A 22,434-nucleotide genomic window follows, 5' to 3' on the forward strand; every position below is an offset into this window, starting at 1 on the left:
AAGCATTCCAGAATAATCTGCTTCTGTCTGCACCCCATCCCCCACCCTCCCCGGGGCTCCGCACCCACCCTTACTTCCCACCCCTGCCATCCCTCACCCTGCCCTCAGCTAACAACCCGGTTCTGAAGTGCTCTACAGTGTTCTGTAGTGACATCTTTTAAAATTCCTCCCTTTATGACGTTGACTCTAGACAATCACTCTTTTAAGATTTATTTTATTTATTTTAAAGGCAGATGGAGAGGGAGGGAGGGAGAGAGATACAGAGAGGTCATCCATCCACTGGTTCACTCTCCAAATGGTTGCAATGGCCAGGGCTGGGCCAGGCGAAAGCCAGGATCCAGGAACTTCATCTGGGTCTCCCACGCGGGTGCAGGGGCCCAAGCACTTGGGACATCTGCTGCTTTCCCAGGCACACTGGCACGGAGCTGGACTGGAAGCGGAGCAGCCAAGATTCAAACCAGAGCTCTGATACAGGATAATGGTGTCACAAGAGGTGGCTTGCCTCGTGTGTACATCATAACACCTGCCCCCGGAAAATCAGTCTTGGGAGGAGGCATTTGGACCAAGGAGTTAAGCCGCTGCTTGGGCTACCTGCATCCCACATCAAGTGCCTGGGTTCAAATCCCGTCTCTGCTTCCAGTTCCAGCTTCGTGCTAACGTGCACCCTGGGAGGCAGTGGAGGATGGCCCAAGTCTTTGGGCCCCTGCCACCCGTGTGGGAGACCTGGATGGAGATCCTGGATGGAGATCCTGGCTGCTGGCTCCAGACTGGCCCTTCCTGGGGAATGAACCACAGGACGGGTAGACTCCACCTCTCTGTCACTGTCTCTTTGTCTTTCAAACAAATAAAAGTTCTAAAAACACAGTCCTAGTTGGTTAGGTGCCGCGTGAGCCCATGCACGTGACACGGGGAGATGACAAATCAGCAGCACAGGGGCAAGGGGAGGCTGTGGTGGCTCAGGAGGCCTCGCGGGGGGGTCAGCTCTGTCCTGATTGTGGCGGCAGTGACACGAAGCTGTGACAAAATTATACAGAACATGCATCGTGCGGACACGCACGCACACGCACACGAACACACACACACACACGAGGGCACGTGCACCTGGCCAGACCCGAACCAGACTGTGGGGGGCACGCACGCGGTGGCCTGGCTTGGGCACTGCTGAGCCCCACAGGAAGGAGCTCCAGGGGGCGGCGGTGGGGGCGGGGGGCGTGCACGGCTGACATCACCCTTCCCTCAGACCCTCTCTAGGTCCCCAGGGCCCCGCCCGCTCTGCCTGGCACTGAGCCAGGGTCCAGGCCTTGCTCCTCTCTCCACACAGCTTCCTTGGGACCTCAGCCTTGCCCAGCTCTCTGAGTACCACCTGTGGCTCCCACGTCCCCGTCCTGAGCTCCAGACTTGGACCCCCCTGCCCTCTACAGCACACTTCTGCTCTGAAGGTCACCAACAGCAGGCCCACCTCTCTCCTGCCCCAAGCCGGTGCCAGGAACTGAGGGGCCTCCCTGTCCCCGCTCCACCTGCAGCTCCCTGCCTCCCCCCACAATGGCCATCACTGGGGCCCAGGTCTCCATCACTTCTGCCTGGCCCCATCTCCCCTCCTGCCCCCTCTTGCTACGGCCTCAGGGTTTGTTTTTTTTTTTTAATTAGTTGATAGAGCTCCCATCTGCTGGGTCACTCCCCAGACACCTTCAACAGCCTGGGCTAGGCTAGGTCTCCCTCATGGGTGGCAGGGACCCAAGTACTTGAGCCACCACTGATGTGTCTTCAGGAAGCCGGAGTCAGGAGCCGGAGCCAGGACTCAAACCCAGGCCCTCCGATGTGGGACAAGGATGTCTTCACCGGCACCTTAGCCACCGGGCCACATGCCCACCCCCTGACAAATCCACCACCCCCTCATCCCCTGGCTGCCCCCTAATCTTAGCTCTCTGACATGGCCCCACCATGCCACGCAAATGCCCTCATTTCTCTCTCCCCCACACCCCACCCCTGCACCAGCCGCCTCTTCTCTTTCAGAGCCCTCCCCCAGGTACCCGCTCACCTGGGCAGCCTCCTGTCCCCAGGTGTCCCACCATGGCCCCATTAGCATTTTCGAACTCCCAGTCCACCCCAGTAGCTTAAGGAAGCTCCCGCCTGCACAGGTCCACAGCAGGTGCTCAGCGGGGCCAGGCCCTCCATGCTTCTCCCAGCCCCAGGTGAGGCTGTGGGAATCCATCTTTCCAGGCCCACGGGCACCCGGCGACTCCAGGACAGGATCATCTCCCTGCCTTCTGCTGCCCAGAGCTGCCAGCAGCATTTTTTAAAGTTCCCATTTTATGGCCCCAAAAAGCGAAAGGGACCACTGGTGTAGTCTTGGTTTAAATCCTGAGTGCCAGGGGCCAGTGGGCGTGGCTGAAGCTCAAGTGGTCACACGCAGGACATTAATGTGTCATGCTGTGTCTGGCACACCTGTGACAACCGAGTGTCACTATGAGAACAAGTGGAACCATAGCAAATTGTCCCGAGAGGCAGTGAGGTCCCCATCACCAGGGGTACCCGACAGAGCGGGACACATCGGGGAGCGGCCACCCTTCTGCAGCCCGCGATGCTGGCACCCAAGTCCCCAGTGCAGCGAGCTCCAGGGTCAGAGACACGAGTTCAAATCCCGCCTCCACCACCAGCCCTGGGGCAAGCCACAAAACCACGCTCTGACAAAGAACAGAAGCCGGCACTGGGGTGCAGCAGGTTAGGCTGCCACTTGCAGCGCCAGTATCCCATTTCAGAACTCCGGGTCTAGCCCCAGCTGCTCTGCTTGCAATCCAGCTTCCTGCTAACGCGCCTGGGAAGGCAGGGGGAGACCTGGATGGAGTTCTGGGCTCCTGCCTCCAACCTGGCCCCGCCCCAGCTGTTGCAGCCATTTGGCGAACGAACCAGCAGAAAGCTGGTGTTACTCCGCTTTCAAATAAATAAATAATCTAAGAAAGAAAGAAAAGAGAGGGAGAGAAAGAAAGACAGACCCAGTTGTGTGTGTCAGCAGCTGCCGGCTGAATGCTGGCCCTCCCTCCATCCCCCGCTTCCGTTCGTCACTGGGGCCTGCAGGGGCTTCCTCTGAACCAATGCAAACACTTCCCGCTGGGCCCTGCAGCTCAAGGTCTCCTCCCTGCCCGTCTGGGCCCACTGTCCTGCCGTCCACCCCAGGCCAAGCGCTAGCGCCACCTCCTCCAGGAAGCCACCGCAGGCTGAGCTCACAGTTTCCGAGGATGGGGCTGGTGCAGGTCCCTGGTGTCCTGTGGTCAGCTGGGGGAGGGGAACCTGCTGTGTAGGAGGGTGTGTCCCACAGAAAGCCTGGCCACATGTGCCACACAGGGATAACTCGCTCGCTCATGGCCCTGCACAGCAATGTCACCGGGGAGACCTGTTCTTCACCTCTGCTTTGTAGAAGTGGGAACTGGGGCCCAGAAGGGGTGAGTGAGTTACCTGAGGTCACACAGCAGCGTGGCCCCCGAGTGTGCGCTTCTAACCCTGACTCTGCAGCACGGAGCCTCTCACTCCAGACGCTGCCCCACCCCCACACCGGGCCCTCTCCTGGGTCCTGTGCAAGGGCAGGAGGCCGGGTGGGATGGGGGGGGGTGCCCCGTGGCCTGGAGGCTAAGGCACCTGCAAAAACACAGACGCACACACGTATGACCTGAGTGAAGAGCCGCCGGCCATCAGCTGTGCAGCCTGAGACCCCCACCGATCCCCCGCCCCCTCCCCAAGCCACCGTGGGGGCAGGCAGCGGAGGGCGAGACAATCTGGTGACAATCTGCTTGATTCCAATCCTCTCTCTCTCCGTGGGGCGCCCTGGGGGCTCAGAGGGGCCAGGACACTCCTCAGGGGCTCAGGGGCCACCCGGCAAGTCAGGAGCCTAAGGAGCTCCTACCAGGGTCCCTCCCGGAACCCCACTTCCTGACAGTCGCTCTGTTCCCACTTGCTTGGAGCAGGAGTGGACTCACAAGATAAAGACGACGCGAAAGCAAGAAGCTGAGAGAGGAAATCAAAGCGAGGAGAGACGCAAGCTGGGTGGGGGGAGGAGGGAGGAGGGGCGCGGGCACGGCCCCCACCCCCACCCCCGGCAGCCTGAGCCCTGGCCCCTGAGCAGCAGCCGCACAGCCAGTCGGGGGTTAACTCCGCCGTGGAGCGTACAGCGAGGTTCCAGTTATTAGTTGATTTATTGCTCTGTCCTCAATCTGTGCTCAGGTCCTGGAAGGAAATGTTCCACTCGAAAGCATTAAGCGTCTTCAAAGAGCAGAGGCATTAAAAATTGAAATCATAAAATAGACACGTAAATACAGCGGAGGGGGCCAGGTCCCCGCCGGCCTACGAGGCCGCCGCACACACGCACACACGTGTGCACACACACACGCAGGAGCCCGCAGGGCCCATGGAGGCTGCAGCCCCCACCGCGCCCTGAGCAGGGGATCCAGGGGCCGGGGACCCCTGTCTAGGAAAGCTTGACTCCTTCTTCCCGAGGCCTTCACACCATGGGGGCAGAGGGATGGGGTGGCGGTGCTGTGGCGGGGCTCAGCTGGTGGGAGGCAGGGGCAGCCCTGGGGGCTCGGCATGCTTGGACCCCCACAGCCCAGCCGGGCTCATCAGAGAGGCCAGCCCCAGCCGAGCTGGGTCCCAGAGGCGAGTAGGGAGGAGGGGCTCTGCTTTGGACCCAACTCGTCACAAGGCAGGCAGAGCAGCTGCAGCCCCCCACCCCAGCATAACACAGAACTTGGCCAGGCACCCAGGGGCCCCTCACTATCAACCCCTGGGGGTGGGATGAGGTGTCTCTCAGCACGGGCTGGGGCTCTGACCTGTCACCACCCACCCAGGGCCCACACTGCACACAGAGACCTCCACGGGAAGTCCAGCACCCCAGACACACATGTGGCAGCACTCACACGTGTGGACGGCCACGCCCGCACACACATTTGCATAGTGCATTCCCCACACATGTGCAAACAAGACAAGCAAAACCAGGCCCCCAAGATGCAGGCCAGGTGAGTCGGCTGTCTTTGGGCAAGACAGGGCTGGGGCCCGGGGACCCACCAGCGTCACCTGGTCAGGCCTTCACCCCTCGGCCCCCGTCTTGGCCACCTTCAGAGTCCCCTGTGGCTGGGCTCCATGCCCTGCCCCTCGCGGCCCACGTGCTCCATGGGCTACAGGGGCCTCCCTGGTGGCGCCAGCCTCTTCCTCAGCCAGGCGGAGAAGCGGCAGAAACACCCTGACCTCATTTCCCCGTTTGTGGCTGCAAGTGAGCCCGGGCGGGGGCAGGGCAGGAGCCAGAGTCCTGGGGAACCGCCCAGGGCCAGCAGTGACTAGCTACGGTGTCTAGTGGGGAGCCGCCAGGTGCGGGGAGGACAGGGACACCGGCCTGTCTGTGCCCCTCTGTCCTACACACAGACTGACATGGGGAGACATGGCCACAGGCCAGCACCAGGGACAGTGCACCCGTGGCATCTGGGACCTCACCCCCCTTGGAAGGGCTGGTGCCCAGCTGAATGCCCTCCTCCACCCCATGGGGCCAGGGCCCTGCGCTGCTCAGCCCTGGGGCCGGGCCTGGGCACACAGAATTACCAGGGGCTGCACTCACAATGGCCCCCCGGGGAGACTGGTCAGGGAGATGGGCAAGGGACCACCAAGGGTAACCGGGAGCCCACCCAAGCCCCAAGGACAGCTCCTGGGATGAGGGGCAGCCTGGATGGTGGACCTCCCAGGCCTTAGCAGCTGGCCAGCAGTCTGTGGCTGCCACAGTCCCCGTCCTCATGTGCGCACACACTCCCACACACACCCATGCGCACACCCATGCTCTCACACATGCACACATCCATGCTCGCACACATGCTCACACATGTTCACACTCCCACACTCTTGCACACATCCATGCTCACACACGTTCACATACCCTCACACACAGGCACACACTACTGTCACACATGCACCTGACCCCACCCTCACACATGCACACGCGTGTCCACACACCCTCACCCACATGCACACACTGCTGCCACACGTGCTCACACTCACACGACTAGGGGACAGTTCTGCCCTGAGCCCCCTTGGTGGTCTCTGGCCAGGGAGAGCTGGGATGCAGGTGGAGGCTGGGAGAGTAGCAGAGGGAGCCAGCAAGGAACTGGGCCCAGAACCCCCACCTGCCGCCAAGGTTGGGTGCCTACCCCCTGCCAGCGCATAGCACCCCTATGAGCACCACCCTCTTCGTTAGGGACCCTGTGGTCACCTCCAGCCACCGCCACCCTTCACCTGCCCCACCCAGGCTGCGCCCACCTCACTCCAACACCACCCCTGGCCCAGGCACCTTGCTCCCCAACTTGTAATTTTTCTTAATTGGGAGCTCGTTAATTATCGCCCTGCTTTCCAGAGCAAACAAACACCAATTAGGAAAGTCAAGGCAGATGCCGCGGCCCGCCCACAGCCAGCCCAGCGCCTGCCCCGGCCCGCCCACAGCCAGCCCAGCGCCTGCCCCGGCCCGCCCACAGCCAGCCCAGCGCCTGCCCCAGCCCGCCTCCTGCCCCACGTGCGCGAGCCTAGCGCCACCCCCAGGCCCCCCGGGCAGCAGGTCGCCCCTGGGACTCTGTGTGGGGACCCGTGAATTGCTGAGCAAGGTCCTCTTTCCCCATGTGGCAGAAGGTTCGAGTGCTTAAAGAGAGCAGTGGAACGGTTTTTATTAATCAGAACCGCTATAAAGAAAGCATTTAATTAACATAATTATCCCGATTGAGAAAAGCAGGCCTTACCCAGTACATACTTTGCAGACTTGAGATACCAGCTGTCACCATCAGTCATAATTAAGTAAAGCGAGCTCTTTCCATTTTTCCCTCGCTCCCTTCCCCCTGGGGGCATCGGCTCCTCCTGGGGTGACACCTCCAAGGGGAGACCAGCTTACTACGGGACCCCCTCCAGGTGCCCGTGCCTCCTCAGCTGCAGCCCAAACAGGGACCCCTGCTCCCATCCCCACCCCGCCACCCCCTCCCCAGCCGGGACACCTGCAGGGTCAGCAGGCCCAGCGGGACAGCCGGGAAAACAGAAAGCCATGGGCACCTGGCACCACCATGCTGCGGCGCAAGCCCCTCCCCACTCCCCGCTGCCTCACAGGGCTCACGAAGCTCAGGAAGACCCCCAAAGCTCCAGACCCAGTCCCTCCCCTCTCCTTGGAAGCGGGGACGCCGCAGCCACCCGACATCACTATCGCTTCTGCTGTTCGTCACCTCCAGCCCAGCAGAAGCTCCAGGAAGCAGAGGTTCTGCCTGTTGGGTGCTCAGCACTGTACTTGGCTCCTCCACGGCTATGCCCCCAGCCCCTCCTCCAGTGCCCAGCTCCCGCCCAGGTCCCGAGAACCTCAGCTTCTCCATCTGTGAAATGGGCAGCCTGTCCCCCACCCGCCCTCCCCAACATCTGATGCCCCTCAATGATTCTGACCTCCCTCCTCCTGCAGAGTGCCCCGCCCGGCAAGCACCTGCCACCCTCTGCGGCCACCCAGGGAGCAGGAGGCTGGCGCTCATGCCGGGTGACACGCACAGAGGTGACACCACAGACGTATTTCACCCCAGCACTCCGCAGTTTGCTCACTGCAAAGGTGCTTACTTTTTAGTACATCTTAAACAGGAGCCCGCAAAGCGTGCTGTCAGCGCTTTTTAAATGGCCTGTTAATGCCCCGTAAAACTCGGCACCGCGGCCGCAGGAGACAGCTCACTCCTGGCCCCGGCGCGGCCGGGATGAAGCCTCGGGCTGGACGCTGTGGTCATCAGGGTGCCTGCGAACAAGCTCCCCTGGGGCCACCAGGCTCGCCACCACTTCGGGGGCGGTGGTGGGGGCACAGAGGCAAAGCAGCTATGTACTCTGGGGGACAGTGACCGCACCACCCTCCCTGGACCTCAAGGTTCCTCAGCCACACGGTGGCAGCGCCGACTGCCACATCCAGGCTCGGGCAGGAGCCAGGCAGGTGACCGACACCAGACGCCAGGTGGCCTCGGAACTCCGAGCGTGATCAGGGCGTGGCGATCTTATTTTCCACGGGGTCCTCAGCATTCAGAGACAGACGCTGAAACGCTTCCGGATAGACTTAGGCGGCACCAAGACAACGGGGCGAGGGTGCCAAATGAGTGGGTGCAGAGCGAGTCGGGCTGACCGAGAGCTGTGCGTGCCGCCGGCACTCGGCACACTGGGGCTCCCTGCTCTCGGGCTGACGCGGGGACGCCCTGCCCAGTCTCCCAGGCGCACACAGTGCACAGGGCCATGCCAGCTATGGGGCCAGGGGCCAACGCTGTCTCTCCCTGGGCTCCAGTTCCCAGGGCAAACCCCCACCTACTCCTACTCGATCCAGCCACACCCATCACAGCCTCATTGAGGGGTTGAGTGTGAGGCCCCCTGGAGCCATAGAGCAGGGACCCAGCCTGGCGCAGGTGCTCAGGCAACCTGGGACACCCCGCCCCCACCTTCCCCAGCAAACTCCCCTACCACCACGTCACCACTGACTGTCACGGGGCTTCCCGCTGGGCTCGGGCGCAGAGGGAGGGAAGGAATGCCAGCAGCTCCGCCCTGTGCCACTGAGACCTGCACCTGAGGGAAACTGAGCCTGAGAGAGAAGATGCCGCTGTGAGTGATGCTGAGCCAGGCCACTGGACTCCGCAGCCAGTGCCCACGCAGGGCCCCCGTGGCACCGCATAAGCAACCCTGTCCAGGCCTCACCTCATCACCTGTGAAACGGGGGCAGGAAGATGCTCGCAGCCCGGGGAGGGGGGGGCACCAGGGCCGTGGGCGGCTGGGAGGTAAGTCAGGGCGTGGGGGTGGGAGGCGCCGGAGCTGGCTGCTGGAGTTATCCCCCGGGGGATATTTTTAGGTGGACTACTTTCTGTCCCCTCCCCCTGCTCGGGAGGAGGAGGAGCGCAGAAATAGCCAGGTGTGCGTGTCTGGGCCGGCTATAAATAGTGAGCACAGCACCCAGGCCCCCAGGCTACTCCCACTTGCAGGAGCAGGGAGGGGGAGAGAGGGAGGGCCCGTTCCTGTCCAGTTGCCCAGGGCTGCTCGCTCCATGGGCTCCCTCCACATGCACGCACCTGCGCACGCCAGGGCAGTGGCACCCCCAGGAACCTAGTCTCGGGGCACTTGTGAGAGCAGGGAGGGGGAGAGGGAGGGCCCATTCCTGTCCAGTTGCCCAGGGCTGCTTGCTCCATGGGCTCCCTCCACATGGACGCACACACGCACCTGCACACACCTGCGCACGCCGGGGCAGTGGCACCCCCAGGAACCTAGTCTCGGGGCACTTGTGAGAGCAGGGAGGGGGAGAGGGAGGGCCCGTTCCTGTCCAGTTGCCCAGGGCTGCTCGCTCCATGGGCTCCCTCCACATGGACGCACACACGCACCTGCACACACCTGCGCACGCCGGGGCAGTGGCACCCCCAGGAACCTAGTCTCGGGGCACTTGTGAGAGCAGGGAGGAAGGTGAGAAGTGGACAGGGAGGTAACCTCCAATACCCGGCCCTGGGCCTCCTCCAGTCTGGGGACAGCTGACCCCACGGAATCTCACGGAAGATACAACTGACGTGGAGCCCGTTCCCCCAGGGGCGTCTCTCGGAGACCCCATTGTTCAGGTGGGGAAACTGGAGGCCAGGACCAGGTTCTTATTGGTGAAGGGTAGGGGATAAGGGCAGCACCCACTTCCGGGGTGACTGTGAGGGCCCCCTGAGACATAGGAAGTGCCGGAGGGTGGGCGGCCATCACTGACAGGTGAGCCACACCTGCTCCGGGCAGGAGGTACCCAGAGTCCCCTTCTGCCTCCCTGGGTCACAAGTCCCCACTGGGCCGGGCTCAGCCTCACAGCCAGGGGTTGGTCCATTCCCCCAACACCCACACAGGCTGCCCTGCCACGTCCCTGATCGGAGCACCTGTGCCCCTCTCCAGCCTGCTAATGTGGTCTCTGGGGGTCAGTGGTGATGGCTCGGGAACTTGGGTCCCTGCCACCCATGTGGGAGACCCGGATGGAGTTCTGGGCTCCCAGCTTTGGGCCCAGTCCAGCCCCAGCCACTGGGGCCATTTAGAGAGTGAACCAGTGGATAGGAGCTCTTTCTCTGTCTCTCAAATAAATAAAAACTACACCCACGGCCAACCACGGCAGAAAACAGTAGCTGCTCGCGGCTGGCGATGGCCCTGTCACCACCTCCGAGGGAGAGCGGGCGCTGCAGCTCTGACTTCCGGCCAGGACCCACCCACCCCCACCCCATGGCTATACGTGCAGAACAGAAGCACCCGGACAGAAGGATTCAGCACCAGACCCACCCTGGCCAGCCGGTGCGGCTCCCGCCTGGGGCTGATGCTGGTTTGGGTGGGTCCAGTCAAGAGGCGGGCCTACGAGGAGTCTTCCAAAGTTTGCAGACAGAATTAAAAGGTAGCGGGCATTGGATGCTGGGGTTAGGAAGCCCACACCCCACACTGGAGAGCCAGAGTTCAAATCCCAGCTCTGCTCCCAATCCCAGCATCCTGCTGGTGCGCACCCTGGGAGGCAGCAGCTGTCGGCTGAAGTACTTGGGTCCCTGCCACCCATGTGGGAGCCCTGGACTGAGTTCCTGGCTCCCAGCTTTGGCCCTAGCTCAGCTCCAAGTGTTGCAGGCATTTGGGGAGTGAGCCAGCTGTTTTCTCTCTCTCTCCCTCTGCCTTTAAAATAAAATTTTAAAAAGCTAAATTTATTTGGCAAAAACCATACCAGTTAAGAAATCCATGGATAGCTTTTTTCACAATTGGCCTTTCCCGAGAACTTCCTGAAGACCTCTTGCAAACGGGCTGTGCCGAACCTCTGCCCGGGGCCAGAGAGGGATGGAGTCCAGGGCGGGGAATCTGGCCATGAGCTTGGCAGGGAGAGGCAGAGCCTGCTTCCCCGGCTGCCCTGACTCCCCACATAGGGGCTGAAACCCAGCCCTCAGGGCCCCTTATGAGAAGGGCCAGTGGCCTCCAGAGACGGAGACACCGAGGCCAGGGCAGGGGAAGGCCTGCCTGGGGAACACGGAAACCCACAGGCAGAGCCTATTACCACTCCCACTCCAGCCCCACCACCGGCCCCTCTCATGGGTGGAGCCTCTGTCTGCCGAGAGGATGGGGTGAGCGTGGGAGGCCCCAGCCCTGGGAACAGCCCCCCTGCGGAGCCCCTGCCACATGCCAGGCGGGCATCATCTCAGCCAATCTTCCTACAGCCCCACGAGGAAGCAGCTGCACACCCATTCGACAGATGAAGCTGGGGATCTGCCCCAGGCTGCACAGTTCACAGTGGAGACCACAGCATGAACCCAGGCAGAGGGGCTCCGCTGGGGTGAGTGCTAGGTGCCCCCCAGCACCTCAGAAGAGCTCGGGGCCAGAGGTCGGGTAGGCGAAGGGCACGGGCATTGGAGCTAAGTCTGGAGCAGACACACTGTGGCCTTTGGGAGCCGAACTTCAGGACTTCAACCCCCATCGGTCATTCCCAGACTTAGAAAGCAGGGGTGCTCCGGCGTGGGTCAGCGACACAGGCCACATGCCGTGTTGGGCCAGGAAAGTGTGGCAGCGAAGATGGGGTGGCAGTGGGTGCCCAGCTGGCCCCTTCCCTAGGCCTCCTGAGCTGGGCTGGGTGGACCCAGGCCCCCTTGGACTATCCATGGATTTCACAAATCTTACGTTTTACCAATTTTAAAGGCAAAGAGAGAGAGACAAAGAGAGAGAGATGGGACTGGTCTCCTCAGCTGGGTGTCCAGTCCCTGTGCCCCCGTATGGCTTCATGGAGGCAGAGCATCAGGCCAAGGAGGGGCTACACCAGCGTCAGCATTGGCTACAGGTAGGCCAGGCTCCCAGACCTGCATGTACCTCCCTCCCAGACTCCCAGATTTACATAGCACCTCCCTCCCAGGTTCTCAGATTTGCATAATACCTCCCTCTCGTGTTCCAAGATTTGCATAGCACCTTCCTCCTAGCGGGGGGGGGGATCCCTGATTTGCATAGTACCTCCCTCCTGGGGGTCCCTGATTTGGATAGCATCTCCTTCCCACACTCCCAGATTTGCACAGCACTCCTTTCCCCGACTCCTAGATTTGCATAGCACCTCCTTCCCCCACTCCTAGATTTGCATAGCACCTTCCTTCCAGGCTCCCAGATTTGCATAGCACCTCCCTCCTGGTGGGATCCCTAATTTGCATAGTACCTCCCTCTTGGGGGTCCCTGATTTGCATAGCACCTCCTTCCCCCACTCCCAGATTTGCATAGCACTTCCGTTGACTCCCAGATTTGCACAGCACTCCCTTCCCACGCTCCCAGATTTGCATAACACTTCCTTTGACTCCGATTTGCATAGCACCTCCCGCTCATGCTCCCTGATTTGCAAAGACCCGCCCCTAGGCTCCCAGATTTGCATAGCACCTCCCTCCCATGCTCCCTGATTTGTATAGCACTCCCTTGGACTCTGATTTGCCCCCAGGTTCACAAATTTGTGTAGTGCCTTTTTCCGGGGGTTCCAGGCCCCAGCATTGTGCTCAGCTCACATCCAGAGCACAGGATTTCTCTATTCCAATAATGCAGGGGGCCATTGCACAAGTCACAAATCACTAACCAGACTGGAGGTGTGTCCGGCTGTGCCGGACGACTTCCCCTCCCACCAGCCACAGTCAGCTGCGGGGATCTGAACCTGCCCCTTCCCTCCTCTGCCCAGACCAGCATCCCTGCCTCTGAACCCTGTACCTCTGGGCTCCCTGGAGTCGTTCTCCAGCCTCTGCCTGCTCCCAGCCTCCCAGCGTGCGGGGCCGCCCCACTGCCCCCTCCCCATCCCAGGCTGGGACAAGGGCCTGGAGCAGGTTCTAGGCCACCCCAAGGATGGCATGATGCAGTGTCACTGCCCAAGGGCAGAGGAGAGGAAGTGGGTGACAGACATGCCCCAGGGAGGGACCCCGAGAAACTGGCCCTGAACAGCCCTCCTGGACCACACAGGCGTCCCAGCTCTCACCCCTCACACTGGCAGACGGCCTGGCGGCCTAGGGCATGGCTTCCAGTCATGTCTCTCCCCTCGGAGTCCCACACTGGGGTGGGGGCGGGGTCAATGAGCAGGTGGTGGGGAGTGATGGGTAGACCCTGGGACTTGGCATCCATCTGCCAGCCTGGCTTCCCACCTGAGAAGGGAACAAACTGCTCCCTCTCATGGGCTGTTACTGCTAAGATTAATGAGCTCATTACAGTGTGAACAAGTATTTAAAAAGAGGTGGCCAGCCACAGCAAAGTCATAACAAGTAACACCCTCCTCTAGGCAGTCTGCCTGGACTGCACCCCCACGGGCAGTATGGCCACACCAGCCCCTGTGGGACATCCAGGAAGATGTCCTTGCTCTTCCCCAAGGCTGTGCTACAATACACGGGATGTGCATTCTAACAGCTACAGAGCCCCAGCTGTGGACCAGGCTCCCCGCACCCGGCTTCCACCAAGCACAACGCCCAGGGGAGGCACTGTGAGGACGAATCGGAGAGACGGTCACAGACAGGGGAGAAAGCAGAAGTCCGACTCCGGGGTCTCGCTGCCCCCGCCCTGTGCCCAGCTGGGTCAGCTTCGGTGGAGGACGGGGACCCCGCCCCTCAAGTCCTCCTGCCCCCCTCCGCTGCTGCTATGGCAGGGCCAAGCTGACTCAGCAGGTGCGGCTGGGGGAGCCCCCATGCTGACTCAGCAGGCGTGCCAACTTGAAACCAGAGAGCCCTCCCAGGAATTGGCCACGGAGCAAAGCCTCCTGGGACGAAGTCAGCAGGGGACTCCAGGGCCGTGGAGAGAGGCTGATAGACAGTGGTTCTGCTGTGCCTCCCCAGGCACAGGGATGGCGTCCCACACAGGGCCAGGCCCCGACCAGCCCCAGCACCCCAGCTTGGACTGCTGCCCTGGCCCGAGCCACAGGCGGGCCTGCCTCACAGAGAGGCCCACAGCTCTGCTGCCTCCTTGATGGGGGCCTCTGGGACCCCAGCAGACCAGGGAGCCACCCTCCTCCCCACACCTCACCTGGTTCCACTCCCAGTGACTCAACAGTGCCCCCTGCAGACACAAGGCTGGCACACGGTGGGCTGGCGCACGGTGCAGGCTCCCGCTCCGGGACAGAAAGGGTGGCAGACAGAGGCCGCGCAGAGGAAGCCTGGGCGATACCGGCACAGCCCCTCAGCCCCGCCACAGCCACCAGTGCAGGTCACCGCTGCTCACCTCTCGTAGGCAGGGCTCAGGGCTCCTCACGGGGCACCTGCAGAGAGACGGCAGGGAGGGCTGGTGAGAAGATGGACAGACCTAGGCCCACCCTCCCCGCCTGGCATCAACCACCCCTAGGGGTCTGCCCGGCCTGGGCTCCCCAGGGGCCTGGGGCAGATGGAGCAGGAGGGGATCTAGACCCAGGACTGTGCTGGGGCTCAGCTGCCAGGGGAGGGGCCGTGCCCGCATCCTTCTCTGACCCTGGACATGCAGGGGGGAACCCTAAATCTCCCCTTGTAGGGCCCAAGGAGGAGCTGGCGCCCTGGCCCTTTGTTCCACCTCTGCCTGGCACCCTCCCCTGCGCCTGGTGCACCAGGAACCTGGGCCCAGCCTCACTGACCTGCCCAGCAGGAGGCGGTCGGGCGGGGGCTTGCATGAACAGCCTGTGGGCCCCTCCCCCAGGCTGCTGATCAGTGGGGCCAGGGTGGGGCCCGAGAATCTGCATTTCCAACAAGCTCCCGGGGTGAGGATGCTGTCGCCTTGGGCATCACATTTTGAGGATACGTCCAGCCTGCAGAGCTCCGAGCTCACACCCTAAGGAGCACACAAGCTGGCTGGGAGGCCCACACTGGATGTGCACGCATGTCTACACACACACCTGCACGTGAGCATCCCCACACAGCCAACACACAGCAGCCGCAGCAGGAAACACGACCTCCACAGGCTAAGGAGATCTGACAGGGTGGGGCTATGGGCTGGTGCTGTCAGGGAAGGCTTCACGGTGGAGGTGGAGGCCTAATGACCGTTTTTACATGTTAGTCTCATCACAAAAGCCACGCATGACTGCATTCTAAGACTCTCAGAAAAGGCAGCCTGCAGAAGCATCACAGCCCCATTCCAGAGCGACTGGCCGCCGGCCCTTTGGGCTGGAACTGGCCGTGGACACGCACACTGTGCCGCTGTGCGGGAGGTGCACACACACACACACAGGCTCAGCGCCGGGGCGTGGCTGCACTCCCCGCCGAGGAGCAGCAGCAGCGTCCGAGACCTCCAGGCGCACCCGCAGCCAGATCGCTGGCCCTCGGTGAGTACCTGCTCTGTGCCAGTCGCCAGGCTGAACGCCCCAGCCACTTCCCCGCCCACCTGCACAGCCGCCCCGAGCACGACGCTGCTCTGAGCCTCCCCTGTGTGGCATGTGGAGTCGGAGCAAAGCTGCCCAGGAGGGCTCTGAGCGTGGCTGAGCCCAGAGCAGAGACCCCTGCCTCCCACAAGGCTACACCAGGCGCTCCCCATGGGGGTGAACACCTCCTCCCTCATGGACCCCAAGGATGAGTGCTGTGGAGTTCCACGTTTTAATTTCAAACGTTGCCAGAAAAAAGCACCCTGTCTCGGTGAGCGCGTGTGCAAGTATTTCTCTACCCAAAGGGTAGGTCGAAGTGTGTGTTTCAAAAATGTCACTCATTTATTATTTTATTTATTTGGAAGGTGGAAAGACAGAGAGAATCCAAGCACTCCCCAGTGGCTGCAGCGGCTGAGGCTGGGCCAGGCCAAAGCCAGGAGCCCAGACTTCCATGCAGGTCTCCCGCGTAGGTGGTGGCCATCGCTGCTGCCTCCCAGTGTCCACGTGGGCCGGAAGCTGGAGTCAGGAGTGGAGCCAGGACCTGAACCCAGGCCCTCGGATATGGGATGTGGGAGTCCCAAGCAGTATCCTTTTTTTATTTTATTTTTTTATTTTTGACAGGCAGAGTGGACAGTGAGAGAGAGAGAGAGACAGAGAAAAAGGTCTTCCTTTGCCGTTGGTTCACCCTCCAGTGGCCGCCGTGGCCAGTGCGCTGTGGCTGGCGCACCGCGCTGATCCGAAGGCAGGAGCCAGGTGCTTCTCCTGGTCTCCCATGGGGTGCAGGGCCCAAGCACTTGGGCCATCCTCCACTGCACTCCTGGGCCGCAGCAGAGGGCTGGCTTGGAAGAGGGGCAACCAGGACAGAATCCGGCACCCCGACCGGGACTAGAACCCGGTGTGCCGGTGCCACAAGGCGGAGGATTAGCCTGTTGTGCCACGGCGCCGGCCCAAGCAGTATCTTAAGTGCTGTGCCAAACGCCTGCCTCTGCACATCTTCAATTCTGATACCTGCTGCCAATCTGTCCTGTGGACTTCCCCATGTGAGCTCTGTCCAGTGCATCTATTGAGCATCTATTATGCACCGGGTGCAGCAACACTTGGGTCCTCATGTCTGTTTTGCAAAACAAGAAACTCAGGCACTAAAAGGTTCACCTGCTCCCCCAGTACCAGAGCACAGAGCTCCCTGCACCTGCTCGGGAGGAGAGGGTGGGGCGGGAACTCCGTGCACCCGCGCAGGAGGAGAAGGTAGGGGAGGGAGATCCTTTGTGCCTGCGCCTCCATTTTTCTGTACCAACTGCCCTTCAGTTGAAAGAGGGAGGGAGGGAGGAAGGGAGAGAGAGAGGGAGGGAGGGAGGGAGAGGGAGAGAGAGAGGGAGGGAGGGAAAGGGAGAGAGAGAGAGAGGGAGGGAGGGAGAGAGAGAGGGAGGGAGGGAGAGAGAGGGAGGGAGGGAGGGAGGGAGAGAGAGAGGGAGGGAGGGAGGGAGGGAGAGAGGGAGGGAGGGAGGGAGGGAGGGAGAGAGAGTCACCAGAAAGAATGAGAAAGAGCGCTCCACTATGCGGGTTCACTCCCCAAACACCCGCAGGCTGGGCCCGGCTGAAGCTGGGAGCTGTGAGCTCCATCCAGATCTCACCCGTGGAAGGCAGGGACCCACCTGCTTGAGCCATCACCGCTGCTTCCCGTGGGTCTGCACTGGCAGGCAGCTGGAATCCGGAGCTGTGTATGGAACCCAGGTGCTCCCACAAGGGACGCAAGTGTCTTAACTGGCACCCTAGCCCCTCCACCAAATGCCTGCCCCTCTGCTCCCCTTCAGGAGCCACCTGTGCTGGGGCCGGCGCTGTGGAGTAGCGGGTTAAGCCTCCACCTGCAACGCCGATATCCCATATGGGTGCCGGTTCTGATCCAGCTCCCTGCTACTGCACCTGGGAAAGCAGCAGAAGGTGGCCCAAGTGCTTGGGCCCCCCCACCCACAAGGGGGACCCGGAGGAAGTTCCTGGCTTCGGTCTGGCCCCACCATTGTGGCCATCTGGGGACTGAACCAGCCAGCAGATGAAGAATCTCTCCCTCCTGCCAGAGGACTCTGGCTTTCAAATAAATTAATTAATAAATTAATAAAAAAAGCCACCTGTGTGTGGGAGTCCCCACGCCCTCGGCTCCCTCACTCCCTCTCCAGTGGGCTTCTGCCTTCACCCCCCCCACACACACTGCTGCCACCAACATGCCCTGGCCGTGCCATCCCCTGTGGTCATCCCTGGCCCCATCTGGGCAGCAGCAGCTACTGCTGACTGCTTCCTCCGTGGGGGGCCTGTTTCTCAGGGCTCCCAGGACCCAGGACTCTTAGCCGAGGCTCCTCTCACTCCTGGCCACTGCGTCCCAGCCAGGCCTGGATCCCTCTCGCCAGCCCCAGCCCCTGTGGGGCACCAGCTCCCGCATCCACCCCGAGGCCTGCGTGCCACCTGCCAAACCCACCCCAAACCAAATGCTCACTCTGGTCCCCCACATTAGCCTCCTTCAGCCTCGCCACCCTGGTCCCTCACGCCACAGGCAAGCCGTTGGCAAACGAACCCGCCCAGGCCAACCGCCTGTGTGTGGGAGCCCCACCGCTCTGCCCCTGCCTCCGGCCTCGCTTGGGCCCCAGCTGTCATGGCTGTGAGAGGGTGGGACCCGCAGGTCCTGTCACTCCCCTGCCATCAGCAAGGGGCTTCCAGGCGTAGAATCAACGCCAAGCTCTCCTCAAAGCCTGCAGGGCCTGCTCACCTCCCACTCTCACCTCCCGCCACAGTCGCCTCCCCCATAGGTGTCCCGGGGTCTCCTGTTAGCTCCGGACTTTCTTACCCTCATCCAGATGGGAGCCCCTCACCTGCCCTGACCCCTCCATGTGCCCTAAGCCCCTCCTATCCCTCACAACGTCCCTCCCCCGAATCCTTGCTTCCTGCCTGTCTCATTACCAGGTAAACCCCAGAGGAGGTGGGGGCTGGGCAGGGGGAGGGCATGTGTCTGTCCCCCCTCCACCCACCTCTATACCCTCCATGCTTGGCACACAGTAGGTGCTAAGTGAATCTTTGCTGAATGAACCAATGAGCAGCATCCGTGCACGAACTGCCTGGGTGTGAAGTGGGAAGGGGCCGAGGGCACCCCCAGAAGGCAGGGTGCCCTGAGCAGGGGCTCACCAGCACCAGCAGCCTGGCCCGGGGCCACAGGAGCTGGGGGCAGGCGGCGGCGGCGCAGCGAGGCTGGCAGGAGGCCTGCGTGGCTGCCAGCAGCTGGCGCAGCTGCCAGCCGGCCCGGTAACCACGTTAGGCAGCGGAAATGGGTCCAGGGAGCTTTTCCCCTCCGCCTCCCGGTTGCTTTCTCTTCCCTCCCCGCTCGGAAGATTGATCTTCGCCTGCAACGGAGGAGATAACTCGATATAATGAACTCCGCCGTCCCTCTTGCTGCCTGGAGCCTCTAAAAAATTTAAAAGGGCTGGGGACAAGAAAAAAAAAAAAGCTGTCCTCAGGGCTGTCGGGCTCTTGCCCCCCTGCCCTGCCCTCACACCCCTCCCCCAGCGCTGCACCTGCCTCCCCCAGCCCCTGCCTTCCCCCTTGGGATGTCTTGATGGAAGAAAGGTTAAAAATAGCCACTTTCCCTGGCAGATTTTAAAAATAATTTCGATGAGGTCAGGGCTGGGCCTCCCGACCTCCCTGCCCTCACAGCCCCCTCTCCTGTGGCTGCCCCCACCCCCCGGAGTCACCAGCCAGCCCGGGGGGAACAAGTCGGCTCTGTCCAAAGCATTTCAGAAAGGAAGCAGTGAGGCCGGCTGCCCCCTGGGGCGCTGCCAGCCACGGCTTTTGTTCCCACAAACAGCTCTTTAAAGAGAGGCCTAGCACACACAGGGCCATGGCAGTGGACAGGAGCTGCGCTCACACACAGGGCCACGGCAGTGGACAGGAGCTGGGCACACACACAGGGCCACGGCAGTGGACAGGAGCTGCGCTCACACACAGGGCCACGGCAGTGGACAGGAGCTGGGCACACACACAGGGCCACGGCAGTGGACAGGAGCTGGGCACACACAGGGCCACGGCAGTGGACAGGAGCTGGGCACACACAGGGCCACGGCAGTGGACAGGAGCTGGGCACACACAGAGGCCACGGCAGTGGACAGGAGCTGGGCACACACAGGGCCACGGCAGTGGACAGGAGCTGGGCACACACACAGGGCCACGGCAGCGGACAGGAGCTGCGTTCACACACAGAGGGCCACGGCAGTGGACAGGAGCTGAGCAGAGGGCCACGGCAGTGGACAGGAGCTGCGCTCACACACAGGGCCACGGCAGTGGACAGGAGCTGGGCACACACAGGGCCACGGCAGTGGACAGGAGCTGTGCTCACACACAGGGCCACGGCAGTGGACAGGAGCTGCGCTCACACACAGGGCCACGGCAGTGGACAGGAGCTGGGCACACACACAGGGCCACGGCAGTGGACAGGAGCTGCGCTCACACACAGGGCCACGGCAGTGGACAGGAGCTGCGCTCACACACAGGGCCACGGCAGTGGACAGGAGCTGCGCTCACACACAGGGCCACGGCAGTGGACAGGAGCTGCGCTCACACACAGGGCCACGGCAGTGGACAGGAGCTGGGCACACACAGAGGGCCACGGCAGTGGACAGGAGCTGGGCACAGAGGGCCACGGCAGTGGACAGGAGCTAGGCACAGAGGGCCACGGCAGTGGACAGGAGCTGGGCACACACAGGGCCACGGCAGTGGACAGGAGCTGGGCACACAGGGCCATGCAGTGGACAGGAGCTGGGCACACACACAGGGCCACGGCAGTGGACAGGAGCTGGGCACACACACAGGGCCACGGCAGTGGACAGGAGCTGCGCTCACACACAGGGCCACGGCAGCGGACAGGAGCTGAGCAGAGGGCCACGGCAGTGGACAGGAGCTGCGCTCACACACAGGGCCACGGCAGTGGACAGGAGCTGCGCTCACACACAGGGCCACGGCAGTGGACAGGAGCTGCGCTCACACACAGGGCCACGGCAGTGGACAGGAGCTGCGCTCACACACAGGGCCACGGCAGTGGACAGGAGCTGGGCACACACAGAGGGCCACGGCAGTGGACAGGAGCTAGGCACAGAGGGCCACGGCAGTGGACAGGAGCTAGGCACAGAGGGCCACGGCAGTGGACAGGAGCTGGGCACACACAGGGCCACGGCAGTGGACAGGAGCTGGGCACACAGGGCCATGCAGTGGACAGGAGCTGGGCACACACACAGGGCCACGGCAGTGGACAGGAGCTGGGCACACACACAGGGCCACGGCAGTGGACAGGAGCTGTGCTCACACACAGGGCCACGGCAGTGGACAGGAGCTGGGCACACACAGGGCCACGGCAGTGGACAGGAGCTAGGCATAGAGGCCACGGCAGTGGACAGGAGCTAGGCACAGAGGGCCACAGCAGTGGACAGGAGCTGGGCACACAGGGCCATGGTAGTGGACAGGAGCTAGTCACAGAGGGCCATGGCAGTGGACAGGAGCTAGGCACAGAGGGCCACGGCAGTGGACAGGAGCTGGGCACAGAGGGCCACGGCAGTGGACAGGAGCTGCGCTCACACACAGGGCCACGGCAGTGGACAGGAGCTGAGCACAGAGGGCCACGGCAGTGGACAGGAGCTGCGCTCACAGGGCCACGGCAGTGGACAGGAGCTGCGCTCACAGGGCCACGGCAGTGGACAGGAGCGGAGCACAGAGGGCCACGGCAGTGGACAGGAGCTGAGCAGTGAGGGCCACACAACAGTGTGGGAGCCAGGGCAGCAGGGAGGGGGCCCAGGAAAGGCCCAAGAAAGTGGGCACCGAAAACCACCTAAGAAGTTGGAGAGGGAGACTGAGCCCCAGAGGTAGCAGCAGCTGCTGGGGCTGGCAGGGGGGTGCAGCGGGGGGAGACACGCCTGAGACACCGGCATCCCATATGAGCATCGGATCAAGTCCTGGCTGCTCCACTTCCCATCCAACTCCCTGCTAATGTGCCTGGGAAAGCAGCGTTAGATGGCCCAAGCGCTTGGGCCCCTGCACCCACATGGAGTTCCTGGCTCCTGGCTTTGGCCTGGCCCAGTCCTGGCCATTGTGGCCTTATAGGGATGAACCAGCAGATGGACGATCTCTCTGTCTTTCGGTCTCTGTAACTCTGTCTTTCAAATAAATAAATAAATGTTTAAGAAAACGAATGAGAGAAGGCGGCTGCTTCCACAAGGCTGATGGGCCAGGGACAGTGGCAGCATGGGCTGTCCAAAGGGCGCAGTGCCCCCTCCTGCCCTCACAGTCACCGTCCACTCACACCCTGGGTCCAGCCGGGCGGCTCCCACACCACAGGCTGAGGGAGGGAGCCACAGCCTGCAAGAGGAGCCCAAACCCAGGCAGGGAGGCGAGCGACGCAGGGGTTGCTTCCAGGGGGATGCTCACTGGGCTACAGGGGGCACCAGTGGGGACGCCCTGGGCAAAGCCCGCTGGGGGCCTCCCTCAAGGCTTGCGTCTCTGCTACGCTGAGCTCCTGGGAACACAGGGCAGCCCCTGGGTCTGAGCAATTAGGGATCTGACCCCTACCCCGCCCCAGCCCGACACTGCATTGTCCTGAGAGGCGGCGGGGAGCCCCAGAACGTGACCCGGGCTCTGCCTTGGGGCCTCAGAACCCAGGTCACAGAGGGGCTAAGGGCCCACCTGTGGCAGCCCCCGACTGCTCTCTGGGAACTTCAGCCACAAACACAGCCTTGGAAGGGCTGCTCCCTGCCAGATGCGGGTGGCCAGCCGCTCTGCCAGAGACCCACTAATGGCCTGACCTCGTGGTTCCCAGGCAAGCAGCTTCCAGCCTCAGCTTCCCATGCAGCCCTGGGGGCCGTGGGCTCTACAGGGCTCAGGTGCAGCCTGCGCGGGGTGGGGAGCTCCTAGGACAGCCTGGCCTGGATCACGGAGATGGGCACACAGGAAGTCGGGGTTCAGTGGAGGGGAGACAGCCCGGGAGGGGGAGGGGCGGAGAGGGTTTGGGCCACCAGGGGGCTGGGTCTCCCCATGCCAGGGGCTCCATGGTGGGCCCAAGCTGAGAAATGGAATCCTCAGTGCTACTGGTGAGAGAGGAGGCGGCC

The sequence above is a fragment of the Lepus europaeus genome, chromosome 11 (genome assembly GCF_033115175.1).
Source record: "Lepus europaeus isolate LE1 chromosome 11, mLepTim1.pri, whole genome shotgun sequence".
Taxonomy (NCBI): domain Eukaryota; kingdom Metazoa; phylum Chordata; class Mammalia; order Lagomorpha; family Leporidae; genus Lepus; species Lepus europaeus.